The sequence below is a fragment of the Cibotium barometz genome, chromosome 25, assembly GCF_041138505.1.
Source record: "Cibotium barometz isolate CiBa-2024 chromosome 25, ASM4113850v1, whole genome shotgun sequence".
NCBI lineage: Eukaryota > Viridiplantae > Streptophyta > Polypodiopsida > Cyatheales > Cibotiaceae > Cibotium > Cibotium barometz.
In genome coordinates this window covers 6063927-6079743 of record NC_141070.1, presented here as the reverse complement: position 1 = coordinate 6079743, position 15817 = coordinate 6063927, and positions in this window count along the sequence as shown.

Genomic DNA, 15817 nt, shown 5'->3' with positions numbered 1-15817 from the left:
GGAAGATCGAGCAAGTGGGAAGGCTGGAGGCCATCATGAAAATGTATACAATGACAAAACAAATGCCATCATGCAAGTGTTTTCTTCCATGCCCTTGCGCGTACTTAAGTATGTCTATTGCCTCTTCGAACACTCATACACACAATAGATAATTATGATGCACTATGTTATTGGTCTAACTAGAACACAATTTCTTCCGTGCCATTGCGCATACTTAAGTATGTCTATTGTCACTTTGAACACTCATACACACAATAGATAATTATGATCCACTATGACATTGGTCTTTATGCTATTATACAATGATGAAATAAATGCTCCTCTCTCTCTCTCTCTCTCTCTCTCTCTCTCTCTCTCTCTCACACACACACACACACACACACACACACACACACACACACACACACACACACAAACACACACCCTATGTGCACATAAGATCCAAGCCATAATGCACACAATAGATAATTATGATGCACTGTGACATTGGTCTATTCGCACAAAATTACAAAGGTTGTAATAATGAGGTTTAATCGGTGGCACATCTATATGCAAATTTTAATCGACACAACTTTCATCATCCAAAAATAAGCATCGTCGTCGATGATGCTCTCCTGTGACCTTGTCATATCGATGATCCTGAGCCATCTCCAAAGCAATCGCCTCAGCATAATCTGGCAAGACACTTAACATGGACAAAGAACTTGCTCAACCAATGAAGACCTTGTAATGGCATTACATAAATGTAAACAAAATAGTCACAACCAAACAACAATCTCGAACATGATCTTACTCAATTTGCATTCGCCACATGTGCACACACACCACATATGGGTTCATGCATATAACATCACCAATCAAAGATCTAAAGACGTGAATCTCATCCAATATAGCATTAACAACTGTTTTGATTACACAACTAAAACATAGTAATAGCGAAACATTAACCAAAAGGTAGCAAGCCACAAACAAAATGTTATCGTAAATGCATGAAATCAAATGCCATAGTGTAATTAAAATATAGTGCAACAAAATGAAAAGGCAAGCTGCTCAAGACCCCTGCCAAAACATCCACCTCATCTTCAACAATCTCTAATGTGCCTGCCCTAACACCTAGTTTCTGCTTCTTCTCAAGAAGCAAGGGAACCACGTGTGATGTGATGAGTGCATCATCAATGTCAATGGCCACACATAATCGATTAGAGTCCATGCACGCCTGAAGGAGGGGAGCAGTGCCACAACCTAACTCAAGTGCTATCCCATCAGAGGAGCTCCAAATAACATGCCACAAAGGTGTGGCTCCTCTCCATGCCTCCTCTCGAATTGCATCCGTTAGAGGCCCTAGCCTTGCTATCAGAAGGTATCTAGATGATGGTGGACAATGTTGTCGCGTGAAGCCTCAAACAGAGGTCGGCTAGAATCAAGGTAAACAAGAGGATCACAACTGTGTCTACGAACCAAGAAGAGCATAGAAGCTGAACACTGCAATAAACACCAAAAGTAAAAAAAATTAGCGATTGGCATTTGGAACAAGTTCAATCATCAAACCGAACAACACAATTATTGATTTTCTCTTTGTTCCATAGATGAAGAGTCCATAAGCTTTATAGAACCATAAGGTGTGTGATCCATGACCACCACACGATGCCAAATGTCCAAACCACTCACCTTAACATGTCTCTCAATCCAACCAGTGGTTGGCCCTGTATACAAAACAAACAAGGCATCACCATCCAACCATCGACACTTCAGATGACCTGTGAAACTCTACTTGCATACTTGCATACTTGCATGGGAGCTCATAATCAACAACCATCCACTGTCTGACATGGAGGCAGCAGACACACATATGCCATAGTGCACGTGCTCCTCATTGAGAATATCCCACTATGGGTGAGGCACTGGCTCAAAGAGCACTCCACCAAATGGCAAGTCCAAGAAAACAATATTGTCGCCCAACTAACCGGTCTACCATTGCGGGCGGGCATACTCTCTACCCTTAGGACAAAATGTCCTGAAGTGATCATGTACCTAAGTGTACATGGATTTTTTTGTCCACAAGCAAAGTCTCTACCTATACAAATGTGCATGTCCTCTTAGCAACACAAGTGCTGCCATCACACCCTACAACATCAAAACAACCATTCTTCAAAGCATATTAAACAATAAGCCAAGGAAATGTGGCAGAGAGAGAGAGAGAGAGAGAGAGAGAGAGAGAGAGAGAGAGAGAGCATGGGAGAATGGAGAGAGAAGGGCGTAATATAGTAATGTGTGTAAGGGAAAGAGAAAGATAGAGAGATATTACGGCCATGTGTATAATGGTAAAAAGACATAATAGAGAGAGAGAGGCATGGAGGGAGAGATCATGAATGCATGAGAGAGAAAAGTGACATTTGAGTCGTGTGCATGATTGTGAAAGGAGCGGAGTTGGGCATATGGAAAGAGAGTGAGAGAGAGCATGGAGAGTGAGCATGGTGAGAATCATTACCTAATAAGGAGCCATCATCCTCATCATCAAGCGGGGAAGTCTCCTTTTCACTCCCTTTTCACTCCTCTCTTGTCTTTTTCCTCTTTGATCCATGTCTTTGGATTGACACCCTTTGGAAAAAACACATAATCCTCAACTAATATGCAAACATTTTAGAATACTACTTAAATGAAACGAAAAGAATTACCATGAATGTTTGAGGTAGAGTCTTTCTCTCTCGTTGAATTCTCCTAAGAGAAAACCACATGAATCTCTTTCTCTCTCTCTCAAGATACTTCCCACGACACATGTCGATCCACCATGGGTAGTTTTCTAGTTCCCACTTAGAGAGGGAGTGCATGTCTAGGCAGTACATGGTAGTAGCGTCATCAGAGATAGAAATCCATGCTTGACAAGCGATCGGAAGAGTGGACATATGACCACCCTCTTTTAAAAACACGAAGTATCTGTCACACAAAAAGAATCAAAGAAGACAGAACACAAGCAAAAGATGCTTGAGACAAAGTAGATAAATACTGCAAGCTATCAAGAAAGAAAACTCCAAGCCCATTATACATCCCACCTGTAAACAACACGTTGTGCAGCCATCTGAATTAAGTCATACTTTGTCAAGTTCTTTAACTCCACATTCTTCTCCCTACTCTCTAGTCGGACTATAGTAGGAAAGAGCGACTTGCATTTTTCCATCCTAACCTCCTCATAAATCTATTGCAAATGGGAACTCCTCAACCAAGACCAAACCCCCAGGTTGATCGATTAAATCTTTAAGCACATCACGTGCTCTTGCAAGAATTCTCTCCAACACCGACTTCCTCTGCAACCAACTAAAAAGAATGACGAAAACATAATTATGTGTTGCAAACAAATTATTTCTCTCAAAAGAAAGCATTATTATGTATTCACCTTCTAAACTCGTGACTCTTGGAACACCATAGACTCCTCTGGTTGCTTTATTTACCTCCAATAGTGACAACCAAAGAACCTTTGTCTCCGTTGAAACTTGTGGACAAATAGCTAGTAGATTAATCTTTTCTAGCGTGGCATAGCTTTGTGCATCCCATTTGAGTGAAAGCACTCTTTGCCACCAACCATCACCGAGGTTGGGATCCACAATATTTAATATCTTTTTACAAACACACACGTGTAATTAATTATACATTAAACAACAAAGTAAACACTACGTTAAAGAATTCTCAAGCTTACTGTCCCAATTTTGTCACTATATTTCCTTGTGAGGTCATCAAGCTCTTCTACCTCATGTCTCTTTAACGCTTCTGGAGATAGAGAAGGGCGAAGGGGATCCAACTTTTGATGGAGCTCTTTGTTTATTTGAACCTAGAGGAAAAGTGTGAAGAACATTCAACTTGAAAGCTAAAAACATCCAATGGCTTATGACAATAGTCTAAAGAAGCATACATTATAAACTAGCCGAGCTAGGTATCTCCTTGTTAAGGGAAACCAAGGCTTTGCACCCTTGGTATTCTTCCTCCTAATTCTCATGATCAAATCCACATCTTCGGGAGACAACTCCTTAAGATAATCCTCCGGATTAGTAGTGCATATATTAAACGTATTCACCAACTCATCCCGAAGAGATGTAGCAACCAAAGCATCTGTGTTAAGACTATATGCAAAATCTCAAGTTAGTCCAAATTGCAAAAATCAACATAATTTTCAATAATCAACAAGCAAGCTTTGAGTAATCGGGTACATACAAATTCATGCATTGGAATCAAGAAAGGAGAGTAATCTCGCTCACTTTCCTTGGATCCAGGGTTGGCATGTGGGGGAGGAAAGAGAAGAAGGGTGATCGAGGAGGAGGATTGGGGTGGAAAGCTAATGTCAGAGGTTAGTTTGGCATGGAGGGGGGTGTTGATGGTGGTGCTGTAGAGCCTTTGTGGTCATGTGAGTGGATGTTGGTGGGTGCCAGTTGTTGATGGTGGTGCTGTAGAGCCTTTGTGGTCATGTGAGTGGTGGGGAGCTTGATGAGGGTGCCAGGGGCGAGGGCCTTGAGGTTGAGTGTCACCCACTTGGGAAGGGATATTCATTAGTATCATCATCTTCATCATTGTCATCGTCATCTCCCTCGGGGGGGGGGGGGGGGGGGGGGGGAGCAGTAGAATTTTTGGAGGATCAAAAGATTTTGTCTTGGTGGGCCTCTTCTACTATGAAATCCTAGGCACACCACATGTGAGTCATCGATCTGCATGATGGTGGTGGTGGCAATTAGTTGATGGTAGAATTTCTTGTACAAAACTACGAGGCCTTGGTGGGGGAGTATGGTTCGTGTGCTTGGAGATGAAGTGTCTTGTGGGCCATGTAGATTTTAAGCCACCCCTCCCCTTCCATCTAGGTGATGGCAGTAAGAGACTTAGACAAGGCATTGGACAGAGACCATGGGGTACAATGAGCTCGACCAAGCTGTCAGATTCAGTGGCTTATCCATGCTCTAGGATGCGGGCCCAATTAAAGAGGTCAATGACGGTAAGAGGATGGATTGGGAGGGTGAAGAGATGGTGGGGTTATCGAAAGAAATTTGTCTTTGGAAGAAGAGGCTCACAAGCAGATTAATGGAGTGTGGAGGGATTTTGGTTATAATATAGGAGAGGGAAGAGGTGGTGATTGGCTACTCTAAAAAGATGTTATGCTGGAGGAGGTTAAGTTGGAGGGCTCGATAATGGAGTTCTAGGATTGTGGCTGGGTTTTGGGGTGGACAGGAAAGGGTAAGAAGCTTGGTGGTAGCATCCATCAAGGTATCGACTTTGCATTATGTACGATAGATGCCTGCCCCATAGCTGTGGGCTTCTCTTGGCTAGCTTTTTCTTTTGTGGCCGAGTAGCTGCTCATCCTTCCGTGCTAGTTTTTCTTTTATAATTTGCTTATAGGTCTGGAACATGGCGCGAATTCTTTTTCAGATTTCCTGGGTGACCTAAGCAATATGTTGCATCTCATGGGCTTCACTTCAAGCTAGGGAGAATCTCATGGGCTTCACTTCAAGCTAGGGAGCATTCTACCTCTGGACATGCATTCCTCCTTAGTGTCATGTAATTGCACTTGCAGGTGGTCCACAACATGTAGGACTTCTATGAGGCTGTCTGCGAGCAAGGCTTGCAGCTAGGCATTAGCATTCAAAGCAACATGGAGGTCCTGTTGACTTTGGATAAGGTCAGCCCTTTCCAGGAGCATGGTTGACAGGCCATGACCTACTCATCTTCCCTCGACATGTATTCTATCGTGGATGTCATTAACTCCTGCACTAAATTGGAGAAGCCAGTATCAAAATTGAAGAGTGTGCCTTGGGAGGTGCAGATGCCTTTGGAGAAAACCTGTTGGCATAAGAAGCACCTGGCCTACACCCACTATAGTGTGTCCATGGTGTGCCTGTTTTGGTGGTGGAGGGTGATGCAGAGGGACCTTCATCAGGGTGAGCTGGCAAGGGCGAGAGCAGTGGTTGGCCATCAGCAGGGGTGCTGGGCGAGGAATGCAAAAGGGTTTCCTCCACAAATGGGGAGGTCTTACGGAGCTCCCCCTCTTCTATAGCCTTTCATTGTTTGTCTTTCTCTTGTTTCTCGATATGCTGGCATTTGGAAGGGGAGTGGTGGGGGAAGATTAAGGCTTGGGGATTGGCTGAGGTGTATAGTGATATCCTCCTATAGTTGAAAGGGGATAGGAAATATGTCCCACCCTGTTGCATGATACAATACTTTAGTGAGAAGAGAGGAGGTTGCCAGCTTGCCTCGGGGCTTCATGGCAAACCGCATGGAGCTCTTTGTGGAGATACTTGGCCCAGTTTACTGCCACTTCTTGATGAACTTTGGCAAGAGTGGAGAGGTTGTAGGCAGCTGAAGTGATCCACCCAATGGGTGGTGAGGAGGAAAGAGAGTGCCCATGCTTGCATCACTAGCTCCTTTCGGGTGATGTTGTGCCACTCCACACCATCCTTGGTGGTGGGGACTTGGAAAGTGTCATGCACATGCTGAATGACATGGCTATGGGGTAGACATAAGGCTGCTCAATATCCTTGGGAGCTGGAGGGCTTCTCGGACCGCGTCCAAGCTGAGGTGGGGCACTATGAGGGAGACTTCTTTGGAATGTATAATTTGGCTTGTTGCATGGCATTCATTGTAGATTTTGATGAAGTATAAGTAATTAAGGAGGGCGGGTCCCCCACGAAAGCGCCACCGAGCAAATTAGCTCGGTGGGGAAACCACCGAGCTAATTTGCTCCAAGAACTTCCACACAACTGGTTTGGGTATGGCATGGTAGCACTGCTCTCTGTAGTATAGGAGTTTATGCTCCACCTTGTGTGTGTTCTCTATCAAGCTATGGATGGCATAGTCATCGACCTACTTCATGAGGGCTTCTCCTAGATGGGAGAGCTAGGTGGGATGCTTGCCATATTCTTGAAAGCGATGGTCGGCCTACCTTCTCTTCTTTTGGGGGATGTGGGTGACCAACTCAAGAGAGGAGTTAGATTGCTCCACACTGGCCATGGCACCACAGGTGAGTAGGAGGTGAGGGAAGGGCAAGATGCTACTAAACTTCGAGAGAAAAAAGGCTAATAGTTTGGCTAGAGAGCAAGAAAAAAAGTGGGAAAAATGAGGGGGGTGGACCCTTATATAGATGTTTTGGGGAGGTTTAACCATGGCTTAGAATTGGAATGGCCGTGTCTGTACAGAAGGAAGGAGGAACGACTATGGATAAGCAAGAGTGAATGGCCATAGATAGAATGAGTGAATGGCCGTGGATAAGAGAGAGGGAACGGCCATGATTAACAAGAGTGAATACTTATGGGATAGAATGAGGGGACTATCATGTGGATAAACAAGAGTGAACGATTAGCATGAGTGGATGGCCATTCCTTCACCCCTAGAGAGAATGTTTTTTTTGGCACCCTATCTATAGGTTTTGTGCCCCTTGACTAGGTGGTCAACACCCCATTGGGTTTTGTACTAACTCCTTGCCCAATTTGCAATGGCTACAAGGCAGGTCCAATTAGTTTTTTGAGAGGTTTATAACTCTTCATCTTGCCATGCGGAAACTTGGTTGGGAGTAGCTTGGTAGATAGATGTTGTGGAGATGGGTTGCTTAGTAGAGGTGAAGCTTGGTAGTCACATTATGAGGGCAAGTGGGGTTGTTGAGGTTGAGGGTATATCACTGATGAAATCATTTATTGTGGTACTCGTCTCCTTGGCGTCCTCCTACACTTTTCCCTTACCCTTATTTGGTAGAGTCTGAGTGGTGATGTGTGTTGCTAGCATTGGCTGCCATTGTAAGTTGTGCGGTGTGGTGGGCTTGTGGTACCAGATGCTGGCTTTGGGAGGCATATTTGTGTATTGCCCTCATAAAACTTCTAGGCTATTACATGAGTTCTTTAGGTACCCATCTTCAAATGGTTGTCACTTGAGGACAAGGTGGCCTTTTTTTATGCTGTTGCTTCGGTGTTTTCCTTCTTTGGATGCCTTAGTGGAGGGCAACGTTCGGTTCTGTGGGCAGATATGCATGTCTTGGCCTTCGGTGTCACTAGGGCTTTGGGATATTCTGGGGATCCACATTGTAGTAGCACCCTTGTAGTATCCTTGTGCGTCAAGGACCTTCCTTATTACCCACCATTGAGTATTGGGTTGGGTTGATTGTTTTGGTTGTGGGGTCTGTGCTCTGGAGCATTTTGAGGTGATACCTTTTGGTAGCCTAGCAGTGTTACTAGAGTTATCTTGGTTAGCAGGCATCATTGGTGAACCTTTGCATGATGTGGAGTTCACCGCTTGTTTGCTGATGAGGCTTTGTTGGTGGAAAGGCGCTTGGCAATGTAGGGTTCATGGTGGTAAAGTATTGGCCTCTCTTTTGGTGGTACAATCTTAACTTTTTGTGTCATCTTGGGGGTAGGATTGCTGATGAAGATGATATGCCTTGCTGTGGTGGAGTCCACGGCTTTGGCTAGGAACTTGTACTAAGGTAAGTTATAGTGTGGCCGCCCTTGCTTTCTAGTCCATGCGACACCTGTTGTGGCCCATCCATCCTTTTCCAAGGAGGATTTCTTCTTGCATTGTCCCTGTAGAGGCATGACATAGAGCTTTCCTTCTAGGGGGTTATTCCCAATGTGAAATAAAACTGTAAATAACACCTAGGCATTAAAAACAATTTGAAGCAACTGTAGTGATTGTGGCCTAGGTGTGGAGTAAAGTATATTGGTTCAGAGAGTCTCATGTGTCGTAGGACATCAGGTTGTTACGATTAGCACTCGTGTCTACTAGTGCTAACATTTGGGTAAAGGTCATCCTGTGTGGTCATTCCTAACCACAAACGGATAGGCTTGACTTCCCAATCCTCTTTCTCAAGGTCAACTGCTTGAGCCATGTTCACAAAGGTTTGCTTTCCTTTGAGGTTTCCTTACCTTTCCTTGGCTTCCTTTTGTGCTGCCTTTTTCATCTCGTTTCGTTTTTGTTTTTTTTTCCATTTTGAGGTGAATTTCCTTCAAGGTGTTTTGCGTGAGTGGCCCATAGTAGCATCATAATTTGCTACCATTGAAATAACCCGCCATTTCTACTCTATTGAGTGTTTCAATGCATATGCCCTATGGGATTATTTCAATTACTAGGAAGGGCCATAATCCTATGTATTTAAGCTTCTTTTTAAAAAAAATTTTATGTTGTATAAAAGGACCATATCCCCCTCACTCATCTCCTTGTCCTTAAGGTGGCCATCAAACCATTGTTTACACCTGAGTTTTTCTATAATCATGCCATACACCGCTCTTAGACGCGTTTCATCGTGTTTCTCGAGCTCAAAGAGTCGATCACTTAAGATGTTCTCAGTGAGCCTTTCATGTACCACAACCATAGGCACCAAGAATTCCATAGGCATGATTGCTTTAATGCCTATGTTAAGCTGAAGGGTGTTGTGTTAATGGCTACTTTGTATGATGTCCTATAAGCCCAGTGTGTTGCCCGATAACTTATGTTCCCTGTCAACTTGCCTCTATCATCTTGGTTAGGATGGCATATATCATCTTGTTAATGCTTTCTACTTAGCCCATTATCTTGGGGCTAATAAGGTGAAGATTTTCAGTGTGTGACCAAGAAGTCTTGTAGCAAGAATCGCACTACTGCCATTGTCACTAACAAGCTTAAGAGGACATCCAAATTGAGTGATCACACACTCGTAAAGGAATTTGGCCATGGAAGCCTTTCTTGTGGCTCGAGCTTCCACCCATTTAGTGGAGTAGTTTGTTTGCTTCTATGATATACCGTGCTTAGGTGTTTCGGGTGGCTGGGCTAATGAGACCAATGAAATCAATGTCCTATTTCTTGAATGGTTGCAAGGACATTATGGGATAGAGCGGTATTCTATCCTTATTGTGAAAAATTATGGCATGTTGTGGCATTCATCACATCATTTGACATATTTAGATACATCTCTAAACAGGGTTAACCACCATAAGTCTACCACCAGGAGGATCTTTCAAGCAGTGTTATCTGCTATGAAGTGTCCACCGGCAACTCCAATATGGGGGGTCTGTTCCAAAATAGACACGTACTCATCCTCACGGAATCCTCGTCTTATTACTCTATCTTTTCCTTATTTGTATAATTGTGCCACAATTAATTGATAGGGGCCTTCCTTCTTAATAAGGCATCTTGCTCGATCCTTATTGATCAATGTTTCGGTGGGTATACCATTAGCTAGGAAATGCACAACTTCCTCTCCCCATTCTAGAATCAAGGAAAGTTGGAATAGGGAAGCATCAGTCATCATTGATTCCTACCGATGGTTCTCCATTAGGAATGCGCAACATGTGGTCAGCTAGTACATGTTGGGAACCCTTCTATACTGTAATGGTAAAATCAAACTCCAATAAAATTAGGAGCCATCTTGTGATTCTACCCATGGTACAAGGCTTGTTCACAAGGTAAAGAAGAGATTGGTGGTCTATAAAGAAAACAAATTTAGTCTCTAGAACATAATGACGAAACTTTTTGACCATATAGGCCAACGACTAGCAAAGCTAACATGGAATTCCTTGTTATGATCTCCAATTAAGCCAGTACACAACCAATTGTGAAAGCACAAACATCTATATTGATATGAAATATTATTTCCCAATTGTTGAGGAATCTCAAAATCCGAGCACTCGTTGTTGCCAATGCTATCTTGAGGGTATCATTTGCTTGCTAACATTCCTCTATCCATTCGAAAACAACCACAAGGAGTCCATAAAGGGAACGAACTATTTTTGCATATATGAAGATGAAGCGTTGGTAATAATCCACATGCCCCATAAATCATTGGACTCCTTTAAAGTTGGTAGGAGGTGGCGGCGGAGGGAGGTGGAAACTTGAGAATGAGTCGCACCTCGTTATCATCCATGGAAATGCCATGTTTTGAAATAATGTGTCCCAGGATCACTCCATGTTGGACCCAAAACTAGCATTTTAAGGGGTTAAGAGAGATTCTATAGAGTTTGCATCCCTCTAGCACTTTTCTCAAACACCATAAATGTAATTTCCATGTAGAGTTGACACATAGGTCATCCATAAAGACTTCAAGGAAGTTCTATAAATACTCCTTGTAAGTTGTAAGTGGTGTGACTCTCTTGAACTTTGCTTGAAGCGCCGGTTAGGGAGCTTGGAAACTCTTTTCCCTGGTACCTGGGGCAAAACATAACAAAATTCCTAAATGGATCCTATCACTACAGTGGTTGGGCGGTTGGCTAACCCATAGGATTGGATGGGGTTAGGCTGGACTGATGGATCCCTAAAATGAGACTCAATTCTGTTAAGTTACGATAGTTGAAGTAAATCTCGGATAACCCTTGATGAGGAAAAAAGCGTTGGACTCTATGATCCAAGTGCAAGTCTCTTCCTTGATCTGACCATGAGACTTGCGGGTTCGATCAGATTAGTTTGACTACATTAGAATAAAATATCCTGGAGGAATTGCCTGTTTGCTGGGCGAGGGAAGTTTTTTCGGGTTTGGAAGAACCGAGGGATTAGTCTCTTGTTTGGATATCCGTGGGCGAGGCCTTGAGTGAGAGGCTCTGGCCGGTGCAAGAAGTGCTACTTCCGCTGCTGCTAGCACCCCAGAATTCAATGCGCGGAGGGGGAAGGGATCTTTCAGTGATAGTGATGTTGACATACAGGATGTTAGGAGGCTTTTGAAGCAAAAGTTTGAGATGAAGGATTTGGGTGAGCTGCGATATTTTTTGGGCATAGAGGTGGTGAGATCATCTCATTGCATTTGGTTATTGTAGAGGCGATATGGCTTGGACATGTTGTCCAAGTATGGTATGACAGGCTGTAAGCCTATTTAGTGTCATTGTAGTAGAACACAAAGCTTTCCGCAGATATAGGTGAGCTTTTGGAGGACCCCACTACATACAGACACATAGTGGGTAGCTTGATCTACATGACCATTACTATGCCAATCTTGAGTTATACTGTTGGACTTGTGAGTCAGTTTATGCAAGCCCCTAGGAAGCCACACTTGGATGCGGCTAGATGGATTCTCACGTACATAAAGTCCACAATTGATTATGGACTTTTCTATGAGGCTGGTATAGAGATACAGCGACATGGGTACACAGATGCTGATTGGGCTAGTAGTGTTATAGATAGGAGATTTACCAGTGGTTTTCTGTTCTCATTTGGGAGTGCTGCTGTGAGTTGGAGCAGTAAGAAGCAGCCAACACTTACCTTGTCAAGTACAGAGGCATAGTACAGGGGTGCAGCTATTGGCAACTTGTGAGGTAGCTTGGTTTCAGAAGCTACTCGGTGATATGGGTGAGCCCGTGGATAGGGTAGTTGTCATTTATTATGAGAACATGAATAGCATATAATTGGCTAGTAACCCAGTATACCATGCTAGAACGAAGCACATTGAGGTACACTATCACTTTGTGAGGGAGAAAGTTGTAGACAAGTGATGTAGATCTGGTATATGTTAGCATAGAGGATCAGGTGGCTGACATCTTCACGAAGGCATTGGGCATAGAGAAGCTCCACAGGTTTAGGAGCTTTGCAGTGTGTAGAGTTGAGCTTGAGGGGGAGTGTTGAGATATCGAGCTCAACTAGTGCTACGACGGACATTGATGACCCGCTTGGGCGACAGCTTCCACACTTATGCCACTGGCATGGTTGGTGAGATTATGGTCGATATTCCACTAGGTGGATGACAGGCTGTGTGACAGCCACTTTGGAGAACTAGAGTTATGGCATAGTTATAAAGCCAGCTCATATAGTCGGGTTCACACTTATGCCACTGGCATGGTTGGTGAGATTATGGTCGATATTCCACTAGTGGATGACAGGCTGTGTGACAGCCACTTTGGAGAACTAGAGTTATGGCATAGTTATAAAGCCAGCTCATATAGTCGGCTTCCACACTTATGCCACTGGCATGGTTGGTGAGATTATGGTCGATATTCCACTAGTGGATGACAGGCTGTGTGACAGCCACTTTGGAGAACTAGAGTTATGGCATAGTTATAAAGCTAGCTCATATAGTCGGGTTCACACTATCCAGACTGACCACTTTGTATGTTGTAGGAGAGTACTTTCCATTTATATATGTACTCTTATCTTTTAGTTAAATGGAGAAGAAAAGAAGATAGAAAAAAATTCAACCATCCATCTCTCTCTTATGTCTTGCACTCTCTTGTGTGTGGTAGTGTTTAACTTAAGCTCTCTCTCTCTCTCCCCCACATTCTCTTTATGCAATTCCTATAGGTCTCTCCATCTGCTATCCATGGATTCAAAGGCCAAGTCACTCTCCATAACCTGATCAAATTTATAATGACTTCCCCTTTATGAACCATGCTAAGCTATAATGCCCTTTGATGAACCTCCCTCCACCTAATCAGAACCATCCCAAAGATATAAAAAAATGTATCGCCTGGCACCTTTGGGGTTCATTTCTCTTTCTTCTCAACAGCACACAAATTGTAAACAAATCTTGAATATTTAATCCACTTAGCACCCAGGATCATTAAACGTGCATTCACAGTACGGATTTTTTTAATAAATAAGGTGGATTCATAATATTTATTTGACCATTAGAAATGTATTTGTATGTAAATTGTGTTTACATGGGGGTAGCCTCTTTTTGTGTAGGGTGAACCCTCTTTTTTATGTGTTGTTTTTTACAAGGGCTTATGAGTTGTTTACAAGGGGTTATACAAACATGGGAGGGCATGTTCTAAAAAGCTTAGGAGCTAAAGAGTTTAGCAATAAGGTCCACTAGTTTTTGTATAAAAAACACCAACTAGAGGAAGACCTTATATACACTAATATTCTAGAACTTATCCATAATGTAAAATGTCAATTTACAATTCGATAAAAAGAATCAATAAATCAAATACTCTACCAAGATTTGATTGCTTTCATAATAGCCTTCACAATATTAGATCAAGGATGGCGTACATAAATCAAAGATATGATATAGATCAAGGATGGCATACACAAACTAAAGATATGATATAACCCACATTTTTCTAGCACATGGCCACCTTGTAACATGGTGTTTAAGATATAGCTTGAAAACAAAGGGGAATTAAAAAATTATGTTTTAAGTAAAAAGAGTTGAGAGTGAAACGAAGTGCAATCTATAGATGGACCAATTAAGATATCGTGTGAAAGAGTCATTCTTAGGAGGATAAATACCTATATATCCCTTAAAGGAGAATTGACATCGAGTGCCACTTGTGGAATGACTATGTGAAGAGCTTATGCACTTTTAAGGCAATGAGCTTGTGCATGGTTTTAGCATTACCAACAAGAAGTAAGCCATGCACAAGCTCCATACTAATGCGTCATGTGCACCTTTTTTATTTAGTCTAAAATGTGTGGTTTCATGCTCTTTTTCATGTTTAACATTCCATTGTGTATGTTATACAAGTTAAAAAAAATACAACTTTTCTATTTTGAACAAATTAGCAAAAATCTTCTTTTTGATGTTGAAATACTAATATGCTAGATCGGAAGATGTAGCGTACGTATTAAGTAGGTCTATAATTAAAGCATGATTATACATAGATATTGATATACAAAGTGATACATACACTTAATCATGGATTGCAAAGTTCATCCAAGATTCCTCTTTGTGATCTCTTTGCCAAGTTTTAAAAAAGAAATGCATACCTACAATGATTTTTATATATAATGAGATTGACATGGTCTTTTAGAGGAAAAGCATAGGGAGAATGCATTCGTAAGACCAATTTATTCTATGCTAGTGTTTTTTTATGGCCATACAAAGTCAATGACCTATATTGCCTTTGTATTTTATTCCCTATCCCACCTATGTTCCAAATATTCTTCCATAATGCAATTTGAGTTGATAATGTAAGCTAAATATATTTTCAAAAGTTTATGCATGCTATTATAATAGTATATCAATTTGAGTTGATAAATGTAATCGATTGATTCCAATTTAGGATTTGGCTTTGCCTAAGAAAATAATGTGTTCAAATATTGACAACATTCCCACATGATATCGTCAACAACACAAGCACACCCCCCTCCCCCCCGGCTGCCCATTGCTTTTCTCCCTCCTCTTAGTAAACAAACCACCCCTTCCTCCTCCATAATGGTATGCCATTCACATCGCCTTAGAAGTGCACATTTTTTTTAATGGAAAACTTGGATAAAAATAAATTTTTTTCCACTATGATACACCACAAATCTTAGAAAACACTTCTATGTTTTGTTGTTAATCATGAGAGACCATAAAATTACAAAAAAAGAATTCCCCTTCAAGCCCAATTATGGTTCATGATAACATATTTTCCAAATGCTTGCTTTTTATTCAATAATTTCCTGGTATATCTAGGTGTGCTTAGCTGTGATATGGTGGTAAAGTGTATGCCCTTTATTGCATTGGATAAAAATAAATTTTTTTCCACTATGATACACCACAAATCTTAGAAAACACTTCTATGTTTTGTTGTTAATCATGAGAGACCATAAAATTACAAAAAAAGAATTCCCCTTCAAGCCCAATTATGGTTCATGATAACATATTTTCCAAATGCTTGCTTTTTATTCAATAATTTCCTGGTATATCTAGGTGTGCTTAGCTGTGATATGGTGGTAAAGTGTATGCCCTTTATTGCATTGGTAAGAATTTTATACAAAACCCAACTCACATCGATTGCGTGTAAAGGATGATATCGCGCATAGCACTCACACACACATACATGTGCATGCCTGCATACGCACACGTGCGCGTGCGCGCGCGCGCACACACACACACATGGAGGCCCTAGATGTGAGAGGGCCATGTGTTATGTTATAGTTATTTATGGGAGTACCAGTTTTTGCTCATTTTCACTTT